Genomic DNA, 8,954 nt, shown 5'->3' on the forward strand with positions numbered 1-8,954 from the left:
GCGACGGGAGGCAGGGGAGGCCCAGGTGGGGAAGGAGGAGTCCCATTCCCACCCCGCAGAGCAGGACATCAGGCTGATGCGAGGGGACCTGCGAGTGGTGTCACAAATCACGAAGGCCACCTCTTTGTCAGCCACCTAGTCCCTGCCCGAGACCCCCTGTCCCGGCCATATCCACTCCGCCCAGGACCCCTGCCCTCCTCCTGGCACACGGGTGGCGCCTCCTGGGGCCCCTCAACCCCACAGGGATTGGAGGACACGCCCTCACCCTGCCCCGGAGGGAGGTCCAGGGACTCCAGATCATCTTTGTGCCGAATGTCTGGTCCGCTGGTTCTGCTGAAAGGCCACCCCAGGCGGGGGGGTCAGGAAGGGAGGGGCTCCCTTCACTTTCCTTGGGAATCAGAGGAGCCCTTTCAGAGAGGCTCCTCCTCCCCATGTTCCCAGGGAGCCGGGAGGATGACACAGCCCTCAACGCTTGATTAGGCTGGGCCCGTGGAAACTTGGCCTGCCGGGGTGGGGGTGGGGACAGGCCAGGCCTGCAGACCCACGGACCAGCTGGGGCCCCCTAGGGCTGCGGGAGGGCGGGGCTCTGTGGAGGGCGGGGCTCCGTGGAGGGCGGGCTCTGTGGGGCGTGGCTCCGTGGGGGCGGGGCTCCGTGGGGGCGGGGCTCCACGAGAGGGCGGGAGCCTCAGCGGAGCACCGACTGTGTGCTCTAATTACTTTGGGGAACCAGTCCAGAGTCCCCCAAAGGCACTTTGTTTTCTGTAAACAGGGCAGAGAGAGGCCCTTTCTTCCCTCTGTTCTGTCTCTTCCTCTTTTGATCCTTTAGGAGGCTAGATAGGGTTTGGGGGCTGATTCTCCAAAGACCCAGCTGCCTCCCAAAAGAGTCCGTTTAAGTCGTGCCCCGTGGCTTAATCCCACCCCTATAATCCCAGCTACTGGGGAGGCTGAGACAGGAGGATCACAAGCTCAAGGCCAGCCTCAGCAATTTAGGGAGACTCTGTCTCAAAGCAAAAAAGTGAAAAAGGGCTGGGGATGTGGCTCAGTGGCAGAGCGCTTGCCCAGCATAGGTGAAGCCCTGGGTTCGATTCCCTGTACCTTTTTTTTTTTTTTAATTTTTATTTTTTAGTTTTCTATTTTTTAGTTTTCCGTGGATACAACATCTTTGTTTGTATGTGGTGCTGAGGATCGAACCCGGATCGCATGCATGCCAGGCGAGCGCGCTACCGCTTGAGCCACATCCCCAGCCCCGATTACCTGTACCTTAACAAAAAGAAAAAAAGGGTCAGGATGAGGAGCCGCCTCCAGACAGAAGTGCTCCTCTCCAGCCTCACCTTTGCCTTTCCCTGCCCAGTAAAATGGGCTTAATCACTGCCTTAACCACCCGCGGTCAAGGGGTGGGAGTTAATTGGTATGTGTTGAGTGCTCAGAGACTCCCAGTGGAAGCTGGGGTGTGTGTGACAATTTGTACCACCCCCACCCCCATCCTCATCTCCCTGGAGGCTTCTTTTTACAATGGTCATTTACATGTTGCACTCAGTTACTCCCCAGAGCCTCACTGAGGGCTTGCTCTGCCCCCATATCCCATAGGACTATCCCTAACTGTTTCTAGACCAGCTTCGGGGTCTTCCGAGGCCTGGAGTTGTGAGAGCCCCCAGGACCCACACACTAGAAGGTGATGACCAGCTGCCAGCATGATGTGGGATGCATGAGGGGAGAGTTGACTATAGGGCTCCAAACTGGAGATGAGGAGGGGGGTTCTGACAGGTGGGTCAATGACTGGGAGGGCTGGCCAAAGTCAGCTGGCCAGAGTTCAAGAGCAGGATTTGGAAGCTCTCACACTCACCATGCAACCCCCCCGCCCACCCCAGAAACTTTGCACATGCCGTTCCCTCTGCCTGGAACCCTTTCTTCTTTTCTTCATTTGATTATCTCTGCTCGATTTTTTTTTTGGGGGGGGGGTACTGGGGATTGAACCCGGGGTACCTAACCACTGAGCAGCATCCCCAACCTTTTTTTTTTTTTTTTGTATTTTATTTAGAGACAGGGTCTCAATGAATTGCTTAGGGCCTCACTAATTTGCTAAGGCTGGCTTTGAACTCGAGATCCTCCTGCCTCAGCCTCCCAAGCGGCTGGGATGACAGGATTACACTGCACCAGGCCCCACTCATCTTTTCTGTCCCAGCTCAAGTATTGTTTTCTCTGGGAAGCAGCCTCTCTTATTTTCGTGTTTACAGCAAATCCCTGTGATAAGTTTTCATAGCAACAGTCTGTTTATCGAGGCTTACTCTTTTGGGCATGATTTTTTAATTATTATTACTATTTTTAGTACTGGAACTTGACCCCAAGGGTGCTCTACCATTGAGCTACATCCTAGCCCTTTTTATTTTTTATTTTGAGACAGGGTCTCACTCACTAAATTGGCCTTGAACTTGTGATCCTTCTGCCTCAGCCTCACACATCCCTGGGATTGCAGGCCAGCACCACGGTGCCTGGCTGGGCATAAAATTTTACATAATGTTTCTACTAGAAGCTTCCCAAGAGCAGGTGGAACATCTGGTTTTGCTTTCCAGGGTGCAGATTTGTTTGTTTATTTATTTATTTATTTATTTATTTGAGAGATGGGTCTCTCTCTGTTGCCCAAGGTGTCCTTGAATTCCTGGGCTCAACTGATTCTCCTACTTTAGCCTACAAAATATCTGGACCACAGGGGAGCACCACCGTGCCTGCCTGAAGGTTTATTCAAGTAATTAATTAATTGATTAAATTAGTTCCCATGTCCGTGGCACCCTCCCCATTCTGCACTCTGATCCGTTTTTTAAAGTCTCTGTGACTCTCTGTGCCTCAGTTTCTCCATCTATCAAATGAGGGCAAATGAGTTAAAGCATATGAGATGCTCAGAATACAGTCAGGCACATACATTGTTCAATAAATTTGGGTGCTATGACACCAGACCCAGGGCAGTGGCCTAAGAGGTGATCAATAATTGCATTGATTGAACAAGCAACAAAGAAAACTGAAAAACAGGGGCGGGTGAGCCTGCAGGGAAGGCCTGAGGGTCTCTAAGGACGAGGCGAACTGGGACGGCCAGTCACCAGCGGCCCTCATCTCCCCACCTCCTCGGCCTTGCTTTGCCGCCTGACATCAGCAGTCATTCAAGCTACAGTTGCCTGCAGGTTGTTTTTTGGGGTTTTTTGTTTTGTTTTTTTCCAGTTCTCCAAGAAGCAGCCTCCGGTTTCCTCCCAGGTCACCAGCACCAGTTGGCTCCGCCCCACAGAGCTCTGGGCTCCGGCTCCTGGCTTGTCCTACAGGTTACTAGTTTTCAACAATTCCAGCCTCTTCCCTTGTCCCTCCAGTCCCCGGGAAGCCCTTGAAGCTCCTGTGGGTGACTTCCATGATGTTTCAGCGGTCTCCTGGGCCTCTTTAGTCCTTCCTGTAGTCTAACCTATTGAACAATCCTGCATATTAGATGCTCCCTGCTAAAGTGACTGGTGAGGTTCCTGTCTCCTGGCGGGGCCCTGACTGACAACAGGCCAGGCCTCCCTGACGGGTGATGTCAGGGAATCCTCAAGCCCAAGGCTCAGAGTGACAGAAGCAGGAGCCAGACCCACACTCCTGACTGTCTCTGTGCTAAGGGAAATGACAGCCTCACCGTTTCTGGGGGGATCCTGGGGAACAGAAATGGACGTGCTTTCCACAGGGATGTCTACCTGGCCCTGGAAAAACTGGGCCAACAGTGAAACCACACAAACAAAGGAGCTGCACGCGAAACTGCCTGCTTGAGCAAGTGCCAAGACAAACAGCCCAGGTCTCTGGGCCTCCGCTGGCTTCCTGGGCCGGTGTGGAGGTATCGCACGGAGGAGGGGCTGAGCCCCCACCCCCAGGTCTCCCTTTCAATCCCTCAGGGGTCTCTGGGACAGGCTGCCTCGCTCTGTGCTCTAGGACACGCTGGTCGGGTGTGCAACCACGAAGGGCTCACTGCCCTCAGAGAATGCCAAAGACAGAGGAGCGCGCATTAGCGGAAGGGGGAGGGTCAAAGAATGTTAATGTCTGGGCCCCGACCCAGAGATTCTGGTTCTGGCTCAACAGTGGTATTTATTAAAACTCCCCTGGCGATTCCACTGTGCAGCCAGGATTGAAATCCACTGAATTAAAAGAATGTGTTTGGATGGCGGTTCCCAAATTGAAAGTGCACCAGAAACCAGGCGAGGTGGTGCACACCTGTCATCCCAGCATCTTGGGAGGCTGAAAAAGGAGGATGGCCAGTTTGAGGCCAGCCTCAGCAACTCAGCAAGACCCTGTCTCAAAATAAAAGAAAAAGCCCAAAGGGCTGGGGGTGTAGCTCACTGGTAGAGCACTTGCCTAGCATATGTGAGGCCCTAGGTTCAAACCAGTACTGTAAAACAAACATTGGAATCACCTGGAGGAAAGGTAGACCTTACACTCTGAGGGCTGAGCCTCACTCCAAGGTTCTAATTCAGTAAGCCTGGGGTGGGACCTAAGAAGGTATGTTTCTTACAAGTGCCCGGCTGAGTTAAGCTCAGTGGAACACGCCTGTAATCCCAGCAGCTTGGGAGGCTGAGGCAGGAGGATCATGAGTTCAAAGCCAGCCTCACCAATTTTGGGAGGCCCTAAGCAAAGCAGTGAGACCCTGTCTCTAAATAAAATATGAAAAAGGGCTGGGGATGTTGTTCAGTGGGAAAGGGCCCCTGGGTTCAGTCCCTGGTACCAAACCAAACAAAAAATGCCCAGCTGATGCCCCTGGTCCTGGGACCACACTTGCAATCCCCGGGTATGGAGCCCAGCAGTCTCTCTAGGTTCAAAAGTCATCTCTGCCAGGCACAGGTGACCCTGTACCTAAGAGGGCTCTTTGAGGACAGAGACGCACAACTGTACAAAATGCTCACACGGTGCCTGTCACGTGATAATGCTCCATGAGCATCGTTATCACCATGATTGTGAGCATTAGTGGGTGAGCTGCAGAGATCTTGAGTTGCAACATGTGACTTGGAACCCTCATTTTAATCAAAGCCTCCACTTCCTCATCTGTAAAATGGGGCTAATGATACCCGGGCTCCGGCTGTGGAAGGATCAAAGGAGTTCCTCATGTGAAAGTGTTTGGAAAACTGTAAAGCCCAGTGGGGGAGTTTTATTAGAGAGGGGTCAGGCCCTCACAGCCCCATCCCAGAGCCTGGCCCTCCCTGATCTCCAGGGGACATCTGAAATAGCAGTTGCTTGTGCTCCTGAGAGGAGGATTCCAATGCCTCCCTCCAGCTGCCCACAAGCCTCCGGGCCACCCCAGGCATTTGGCGCGCCTGGGTTGGGGGAGTGCCTGGCCGGCTCCACAAACATCGCAGGGGAACAGATGGAGGGGAGGGCTGGCGCGGGTCCAGCCCATCCCCCAGCCACCGTGCTTCTGCCGGGAGAAGAATGTGGCGGAAAGGACCAAAGCTGCGGGATCAAAGCTTCCCTCCCCAGCCCCTGCCACCCTCTTCCCGGCCAGGTGCCCTTCCTCCTCGACCCTTCCTCTCCCTCCCCAGCTGCCCACCCACGCACCTCCGCCCACCGGCTCCAGGGAGGGGACATGGGCAGCAGCTGCAGGCCCAGCAAAGCAGGGAGGGCCCGAGGAAGCAGCTGTCCTGCTGGGTCAGGAGCTGGCCCCGCGGTTTCACGCCTCTTCAATCCAACTCCCCACCACGCTGCAGGCCTGCTAGGTGCAGCCCCGGGTGGCCAACGCGGAGGCTTCTTGTCTTTAAAAGACACAGGGCGGGAGCACCCTAGTGTGGGGGTGGGGGAACAACCAGGTTTGGCCTAACTCAGGGGCAGTTTGCCCCAACAGGCCAAAGCCTAGACAGGGCCAGCTCAGACGGCCCAGGCGCTCAGGCTCGGGAGTCTGTCCTAAGGAAGAACCACCCAACCCCCAGCCTGGTTCCAACCTTGCTCTGGTGGTGAGTGACTGGGCAAGTCCCTAACCTGGGGCCTGAGGACCCAGGCCACTTCCCAGGTCCAGGAAGGAAGGAGCGGGGCTGCCAGAGTGCTCCATCCCTTGGGGAAGCACTGGGTTGGCTTCCCCGCCCCCAGGAGGCCCCAGGAGAAGGATCTGGGAGGTGAGATCCAGAGAGCAGGACTGGGACAGGGAAGGAAGCCTAGGCAGGGGACATTTATCAAGCTCCAGGGGATTCTGCCTGGGGAACTGCCTGGAACTTGAGTCAGGAGAGTGTCCCTACCTATCTCCATTCCTTTAATCTTGTTCTGAAAATGCCCAGGACTGTCTGCCTCCAGAATTCTCTTATATGAGAGAAACATCCGCCCTACTCTCATGTACTTTGCTTTCCTACTATGCGTGACCTAATTTCTTTTTTTCTATTGTTACTGGGGATTGAACCCAGGTGTGCTTTACCCCTGAGCTGCCTCCTTAGCCCTTATTATTTATTCAATACCAGGGATTGAACTGAGGGACACTCAACCACTGAGCCACACCCCCAGCCCTATTTTGTATATTATTTAGACAGGGCCTCACTGAGTTGCTTAGCACCTTGCCACTGCTGAGGCTGATTTTGAGCTCGAGATCCTCCTGCTTCAGCCTCCAGAGCTGCTGGGGTTACAGGCGTGTGCCACTGCGCCTGTCCTAGCCCTCATTATATTTTGAAACATGGTCTTACTAAATTGCTGAGGCTGACCTCAAACTCGTGATCCTCCTACCTCGGTCTCCCAAGTCACTGCGATTACAGTGTGCACCACCACGCCCAGCTTGAATGTAATGCTTATCTGATGCCAAAAGCAAGGGACTGTCCCATCAGGAAGTTGCCCAAGGACCCACCTTGGACACCCAATGTCATCGTCAGGTGCTCAAGTGCTGATATCACACCAGGCAAAGGGCCTCACCCAGGGGCCCTGCTTACCCAAACACCCTGTTGGAGCCTAATTGTGTAGTGAAAGGGTCTCCGGGGGTAGAGATCTGTCCCCCTTGTCCGAGTCCCCAGGTGTCTGTCACCTCCTTGCTGTCCTCTAGCTTCTCAGAGTGCTCTGGCCCTTCCCCAAGCCTGGACTCCACGGCCCCAGCCCTTCCCACGGCCCCCTCCAGAGCTTACCTGTCCCAGGTGCCCTTCCCCTTGGTCCCTGCTGCTCGAGGCGGAGCCAGCCAGTGCATCTGACAGGCAGATCGGTGTCACTGGGTCAATGTGTCACCCTTCTAAGTAACAGATGTGCATTTTTGACAGGGCCCTTCTGGAAACGAGGCCTCGTGCCCAGAGCTGAGTGATGTAAAGATGACCAGAAAAACAGGAGGCGGCCTGGCCGGGTCTCGCTTCCTCTGCTGCCTCCCATTTCCTCCTCCATCCATCCCCTCCCTTGGCACAGCTGCAGATGCCAGGTCCCCACCCTGCACACCCTGAGAGCTGCCAGAGTGAAAGCGAAAGGAGGAGGAGCTGGAGCAGAAAGAAGAATAATGAAACCTCGGAAAGAGAAGAGGCCTCTGGCAGAATGTTGGGAAAATTCCCAGGCGGGAATTCCCAGCCCTCAGGGCCGTGCCAGGCCCAGGGCCTTCTTAAAGGACAGGCTGCAGCTCCTCCTTCACATGGTGTGCAGCTCAGGGGATCCGGACCCCCGTCCCTGTCCCAGGTGTGTGTGAGGTTGGACTTGCGATTGGAGGGTCAGAGCTAGGGCTGGGCAGGGCCCAGGGGACCTTGCTGGGCGGGTCCCACAGGTGCTGAGGGTTCTGGCCCTTCTGGGCTCTCCCTGAAGCCGGGTGCAGAGAAGAGGTGGCCGGGCAGAGCCCTGTGGCCACGGCGCCGGTGCAGGTGTGGGGAGGCCACTTGCAGAGGCTGGACTGGCAACAGCCAGGTGGTGGCAGCTCCTGGGGAAGCCAGAGACCCCGATCCCTTCAGGAAACTGGAAAAGGTCGGAACAGGAATCTGGCCTGTGCTTCTGGGAGCGTGAGCGGGTGTGGCCTTGGCTGGCAGGCGGAGGGGTGTGGCTGTGCCACCCGAAGGAGAGCCCAGTTCTGGCCAGGCAAGAGGCCTGCACTTCTCAGGAAGAGAGATCAGGGGCCAGGAAGAGGGGAGGCAGGCATGGGAGAGGGTCCAAACCCCACCTGGACGGGGAGGAGGTTGGAGGAGGCTGAAGGGAAGCATCATCAGGTCTTCCAGGCAAATCTGGGCGCCTCCAGAAAGGCCACCCGCGCCCCATGAAATGCAGCTCAGGATAATAAAACGATCAATCCACAGGGAATCGGGAGCCCGTCCTCTTTGATGGAGGCAGGAATACTTCTGCTGAGGTCACTAACTGGAGGCCGGTGTGGCCTGAGGAGTGTCTACTGCCCCGGCGACTGACCCTCCTGTCTTCACCCTCCCTCCCCCGTGAGGCCTCCTGTCCCTCCAGCCACCTGTCCTCCAGATCCAGCCCACCTGCCCTAGGCGGGCCTTCCCTGCGCTCCCGGCCGGCCCCCCTCACCTGGCCAGTGGTCATGGGGTGTGGGAGCAGCGTGGTAAGAGCCGCCCCACTCAGTACCTTCACTTCCCCATCTGTGAAATGGGGTGGTGATGAGTCCACTTCAGTGGGCGACTTAAAGAGGGAATGAGTAAATAGGGGCTTTTCTTTTTTGCAATACGGCGACTGACCCGGGGTACGCTGCCCCTGAGTGACATCCCAGTCCTTTTCATTTTTCCCGCTGAGGCCTTGTCCACCACCTTTATTGGGTGCTCAGCCCTGGGGCTCTACAGGGATGGGTGCTGCAAGGGATCGAGTGTCCCTCTGAGGGTTGGCTGTGAGGGCACACGGCCCGTGGTGGGTCCTGGTCTCCCCTAGGGTGTTAGTCCACAGGGTGGGCAGGAGCACAGTGACTCCTCCTTCAGCAGCTACTTCAGCTGCGACAGCCGCCTGTTGGGCTTGTCCTGCTTGAGCCATCACAGCGGGCCTTCCTTGAAGGCCAGGCCATGAAGGCCACGTACCTCACCTTT

The 8,954-nt window shown here is 56.0% G+C and overlaps 1 long non-coding RNA gene across 1 annotated transcript in view; it reads right to left on the bottom strand.

The window, feature by feature from the left end:
• Positions 1 to 7,331, bottom strand: part of LOC131424413 (uncharacterized) — a 16,472-nt gene extending 9,141 nt beyond the window's left edge. Inside the window, exon 1 of the long non-coding RNA XR_009227373.1 lies at positions 7,089 to 7,331. This is a non-coding gene — a long non-coding RNA (uncharacterized LOC131424413). The remainder of the gene's footprint in view (positions 1 to 7,088) is intronic.
• Positions 7,332 to 8,954: the final 1,623 nt, after the last annotated feature.

This window comes from Marmota monax, unplaced genomic scaffold, assembly GCF_021218885.2.
Source record: "Marmota monax isolate L192 unplaced genomic scaffold, Marmota_monax_Labrador192_F-V1.1 WCK01_AAM20220418_F8-fsc00127, whole genome shotgun sequence".
Taxonomy (NCBI): domain Eukaryota; kingdom Metazoa; phylum Chordata; class Mammalia; order Rodentia; family Sciuridae; genus Marmota; species Marmota monax.